Source organism: Nannospalax galili, unplaced genomic scaffold (assembly GCF_000622305.1).
Source record: "Nannospalax galili isolate Female #2095 unplaced genomic scaffold, S.galili_v1.0 scaffold668, whole genome shotgun sequence".
In the NCBI taxonomy this organism is placed as follows: Eukaryota; Metazoa; Chordata; class Mammalia; order Rodentia; family Spalacidae; genus Nannospalax; species Nannospalax galili.
Window position 1 is genome coordinate 41,610 of NW_008358090.1, and position 6,193 is coordinate 47,802.

The window sequence follows — 6,193 nt, forward strand, 5'->3', positions numbered from 1 at the left end:
GCTATCGTCTCGCCAGCAAGAATGACGCGGCACACTCAGGATCCTTCTGCAGAAAAGCTTTAATGCATCTTGAGAGGGAGAGCATAAGCTTACAGGGCGAAGACCCCGAATGTCGGAAACCCAGCCCTTATATAGGTTAGTAAGCCCGTCTTGGACGTGGCAACTCTTGATTGGTCGCAAACTCATCAGCCCATATCACGCCACGAGGTAGGCAGAGACTAGAAGGTGGAAAATTACTTTGGGCATGCGTACTGACTTATTTACTGCTCAGCATGAACCGGATGTGAGCGCCATCTTGTAATGGCGTCTGCAGGGACGGCAGGCGGCTCCCCACAAGTGTTGGGATTACAGATGCAACCATAAGGCTCAAAATACATAACATTTGTTTATTGTGGTGCAGGGTCAACCCAGGGCTTTTCCCATGCTAGACAAGTGCTCTACTACTAAGCTATATTCCCAGTGAACTTCATTTTCTGGGATTAACAGAACTAGAATCATGCAGTATGTATTCTTTTTCTTTTCTTTTTTTTTTTTTGCATGTGTCTGTGTGTTTATGTGTGTGTGTGTGTGTGTGTGTGTGTGTATGTGTGTGTGTGTGTATGTGTTCCTGTGGAGGCCAGATGTCAATTCCAGGTGATTTCCTAAATTGCTTCTCCTATTTATTTATTTAATTTATTTTGGACTTTTTGAGACAGGGTCTCCCTGTAGTCCCAGCTGTCCTGGATTCACCATGGAGACTAGGCTGGCCTCAAACTCACAGAGATCCGCCTGCCTCTGCCTCCTGAATGCTGGGATTAAAAGTGTGTGGTACCATGCCCAGCCCACCTTATTTTTTTTAATTGATTAGTCGAGTTAAATTAATTAACTAATTAGTGGGTTAGTAAGTGGTGCTGGGGATGGAACCCAGGGCCCGCCTGTATATTAGGCAAATGCTTTACCACTAAGCCAAACACCCAACCCTCTACCTTATTTTTTCAGACAGGATCTCTCACTGAACCTAGATCTCACCAATTGGCTAGACTGGCTCAACAGCCAGCTCCAGGGATCCCAGTCTTTACCTCCTAGCACTGGGATTATAGATGCTCACTACTGCACTCTTTTACATGAATGTTGGGGAACCAAACATTGGTATTTATGCTTACATAACAAGAACTTTATTGACTGAGCCATTGCCCTAGCTTCTTTTTTGTTTTTATAAATTTAGATTTAGCACTCAGGAGGTAGAGGCAGGCAGATCTCTGTGAGTTCAAGGCCAACCTGGTCTACTTAGTGAGTTCCAGGACAGCTGGGGCTACAAGGAGACCCTGTCTCAAAAAGACCCAAAAAAAAATTTAGATTTAGATTAGATTTAGAGCCTACATATGGTACATAGGCATTCTATCATGAAATTATATCCCAGTACTCTTTAAAAATTTTTTACTGCGGGCATGGTGGCACACACCTTTAATCCCAGTACCTGTCTCCAAAAGATTAAAATAATTATTTTTACTTATTTTTATGTGTTATGCCTGCATGTATATAAGTGCACCTGTGTCATGCAGTGTCTGCAGAGGACAGAAGAGGGCATCAGATCCCCTGGAACTGGAGTTACAGACCTTTGTTAGCCACCATGTGGGTGCTGGGATTTGAACCCTGGTCTTCTGCAAGTACAGCCAGTGCTCTTAACTGCTGAGCCATCCCTCCAGACCCCTAGCCCTCTTTTTTTTTTTTTTTTGTCTTCTTTGTGACAGAGTCTCAGCTGGACTGGAACTCACTATGTAGATCAGGCTGGCCTTGAACTCACAGAGATAACGCCTGCCTTTGCCTCCCAAGTGGTGGGATTAAAGGCATATACCACCACACCCGGCTCCCAGCCCTCTTTTTGTGTGTGTGTGTGTGTGTGTGCGCTCATGGAATTCAGAAGAGGTTGTCAGATCCTCTGGAGCTGGAGATAACAGGCAATTTTGAGTTGCCCTGGCATAGGTATTTGGAACAGAACTTGGGTCCTCTGCAAGAGTAGTACATGCTTTAATGGCTGAGCCATCTCTTCACCCCTTCTCCCAGCCCTCTTTTTATTTTATGTTTTGAGACAAGGTCTCAGTAAGTTGCCTCAGCCTTTTGAGTAGCTGGGATGACAGGACTGAACAATCAGGTTCAGCTCATTTGGCTTCTTTTACTGAACACTGTTGAGGTTTATTTGTAACGCTTCATGTGTCCTTGGTTATTCTTTTTATTACTAAGTTGGAATGTGCTAATTCACTCACAATGGTTTTTTTTTTTTTTTGGTTTTTTTGAGACATGGTCTCCCTGTAGCCCCAGCTGTCCTGGAACTCACTATGTAGACCAGGCCAGTTGGCCTTGAACTCACAGAGACCCGCTTGCCTCTGCCTGAGTGCTGGGATTAAAGGTGTGCGGCCACCACACCTGGCATATACAATGAGGTTTTTTTTTTAAAATTTGTTTTTAGATAGGGTCTCATGTAGTCCAGTGTAGCCTAGGACTAAGCCTCATGCCTCTACCTCTCAAATTTGGAATTATAAATGTACACTATACTACTTGAGGTTTTTGTTTGTTTGTTTTTGTTTTGTTTTCTTTCTGAGACAGTAACCCTGGCTGGTCTGAATTCACAGACTTCTGCTTTCCAAATGCTGGGATTAAAGGCATGTGCCACTACACCCAACGTTTTTTGTTATTGAGTAGTCTCACTCTGAACTCCTGGATGATCGTCCTGCCTCAGCCTGCTGAATACTATGTTACAGGTATGAGTCACAATGCTGATTTTTTTCTTCTGTGTGTGCATATTGCTGGTGAGAGAACACAGAGCCACCCTGCACATGGTAAATGTACCCTCTATAACTGAGTTACACACCAAGCCCTGTTCTTATTTCTTGCTAAGGAGCACATTAAAAAAAAAAAAATTATTGGGCTGGGCGTGGTGGCGCACGCCTTTAATCCCAGCACTTGGGAGGCAGAGGCAGGTGGATTTTTGTGAGTTCAGGGCCAGCCTGGTCTACATAGTGAGTTCCAGGACAGCTGGGACTACAGGGAGACCGTGTCTCAAAAACACCAAAAAAAAAAAAAAATTAAATTATTTAAACTAGTTGTGGTGGTGCATGCCTTTACTCCCAGCACTTGGGAGGCAGAGGCAGGCAGATCTCTGAGAGTTCAAGGCCAGCTGGGGCTACTGGGAGACCCTGTCTCAAAAATACCAAAACAAACAAAACAGGATTACAGGTGTTTGCCACCATTCCTGGATCAACAACTAAGTGGTGCACGCCTTTAATCCCCAGGACTCAGGAGGCAGAGGTGGGCAGATCTCTTGTGAGTTCCATGCCAGCTGGGATTTCAGGGAAACCCTCTCTCTCTCTCTCTCTTTCTCTCTCTCTCTCTCTCTCTCTCTCTCTCTCTCTCTCTCTCTCTCTCTCACACACACACACACACACACACACACACACAGAGTCTTTCATTATTCACTTTTGCCCAACTTTTTACTTGTAATTTGTCTCTCTTCTGTCTTCTCAGAATGATGTCCTCTCTAATCCCTGTATTTTTGCACAAATAATCCATTTAATGTTCTTCCTTTCTTGCTACAGCCTTTCATGTTGTTGTACTTTCCTGCCCTTTTTATGACTAACTTTACCCTTTAATTCTGAGTTTAGGCATTGGGGTTAAAAAAACAAAACAAAACAAAACAACAAAACATGATACCGGGCATGGTGGCATATGCCTTTAATCCCAGCACTGGAGAGGCAGAGGCATGTGGATCTCTGTGAATTCAAGGCCAGCCTGGTCTACATAACAAGTACCAGACCATTTGGGGCTACAGGGAGACCCTATCTCAAAGAGTCAAAAATAAATAAAATAAATAAGCAGTACTTCCCTTTAAAAAAATATTTATTTATTTGTCTTTTTTGAGACAGGGTCTCCTTGTAGCCCCAGCTGTCCTGGAACTCACTATGTAGACCAGGCTAGCCTTGAACTCACAAAGGTCCACCTGCCTCTGCCTCCTAAAGCCGAAGCTTTTTTTTTTTTTTTTTTAAATGTGCATGTGTGTATTGCCTGCATGTAGGTAAGTGCACCCGTGTTGTGCAATGCCCTGTGGAGGTCAAAAGAGGCTGTTGGATCCCCTAGGACTAGAGTTACGGACAGTTGTTAGCTGCCATGTGGGTGCTGGGATTCGAACCCGGGTCTTCTGTGAGAATAACCAGTGTTCTTAACCACTGAGCCATCTCTCCAGCCCTAGAGCTGAAGCTTTTTTTAAAAAAATTTATTTTTATGTGTATGAGTGTTATGCCTACATGTAAGTGCACCCATGTCATGTAGTACCCTGGAGGACAGAAGAGGGCATCAGAGCCCCTGGAACTGGAGTTATGGATGGTTGTTAGCTGCCAGGTGGGTGCTGGGATTTGAACCTGGGTCTTCTTCAAGAACAGCCAGTGCTCTTAACTCTGAGTCATCTCTCCAGGCCCCCTCTTTTTTTCATTTTTTCAGAGGGCCTCATGTACCCCATGCTGGCCTTGAACTCCTGATCTTCCTGCCTTACCTCTTGAGTGATATACTTCCATTTTTGATAACAAGGATGAACATGGAAGACATTATGGTAAGTGAAATAAAGCAGATACAGAAAGAAAAATAAGAAATGCCTTATAATCCTATTTATATGACATTTAAAAATAAATGTTCAGTGCATAAGAACAGAGTTGGAACTGGCAAGACAGCTAGATGGGTATGGGTGCTTACTTCCAAGCCTACCCATATTTAGTCCCTGTATCTCTCATTGTGGAGGGAGAGAACTGACTCAAGTAGTTTGTCCTCACCTCTGCATGTATGACATGGGACATGGAACAAACACTAGATAAAGAGAATAAATAAATAAATAAATAATAAATACAGTTAGTTCTTATAAAAAAACAAGAGAGTCAATGTCAGGCACACACTTGTATTCTCATCATTGGGGAGCTGAGGCAGGAGCATCTTGAGTTCAAGACCATACAGGGATACACGATGAGACCCTTTTCTCTTTTAAAAAATTATTTTATGCCTGGGCGTGGTGGTGCACACCTTTAATCCCAGCACTTGGGAGGCAGAGGCAGGCAGATCTCTGTGAGTTCGAGGCTAGCCTGGTCTCCATAGTGAATCCAGGCCCGCTGGGTCTACAGGGAGACCCTGTCTCAAAAAGACCAAAAACAAATTTATTTTATTAATTTTTTGTGTGTGAATGATAATGTGTGTGAGGGCATGTACCACAGCGTGCATGTGGAGGTCAGAGGACAACTTTGTGGAGTTGGTTCTCTCCATCCACCTTTATATGAACTCAGGTCATCAGGCTTATGCAACAAATATTTTACTTTTTGAGCCATCTCATCAGTCTATGCATGATACCCTATCTGCATGAAACCAAAACTACCAACCAACACCCAAATGAGTATGGGAGGTGATAGAGGTTAATTTGCTTATCTGTAGTATTCATTTCATTGTATATGTCAAAGCATATTGTGTAATTCAAGTATGGACAAGCCCAGCATAGTGGTACACACCTCTAATCTCTAATCTCAGTACTTGGAAGGTAGAGGCAGAAAGATCAGAGGTTTAGGACTAGACTTGGCTGTGGCTGGAGGGATGGCTCAGTGGTTACAAGCACTGGCTGCTCTAGCAGAGGACCTGGGTTCAGTTTCCAGCACCCACATGATGGCTAACGACCATCCCTAATTCCAGTTCAAGGGGTTCCGATACCCTCTTCTGACCTCCGCAGGCATTGCATGACAAGGTACACTTACATACATGCAGGCAATACACTCATACACATAAAATAAAAATTAAAAATAAAAAAATGGGGCTGGAGAGACAGTTCAACAGTTAAAAGCACTGGCTGCTCTTGTAGAGGACCTGGGTTTGGTTCCCAGCACTCACATGGCGACTCACAACCATCCCTAACTCCAGTTCCAGGGGATCCGATGTCCTTTTCTGACCACCAAGGGCACTGCATGACACAGGTGCACCTACATACATGTAGGGAATACACTCATACACATAAAATAAAAATAATAAGGGGCTGGAAGGATGGCTCAGTGGTTAAGAACATTGGTTGTTCTTGCAGAAGACCCAGCACCCACATGGCAGCTAACAACTGTCCATAACTCCAGTCCCAGGGGCTCCAACAGCTTCTTCTGATCTCCTTGGGCATTGCACAACATGGGTGCACTTACCTACATGC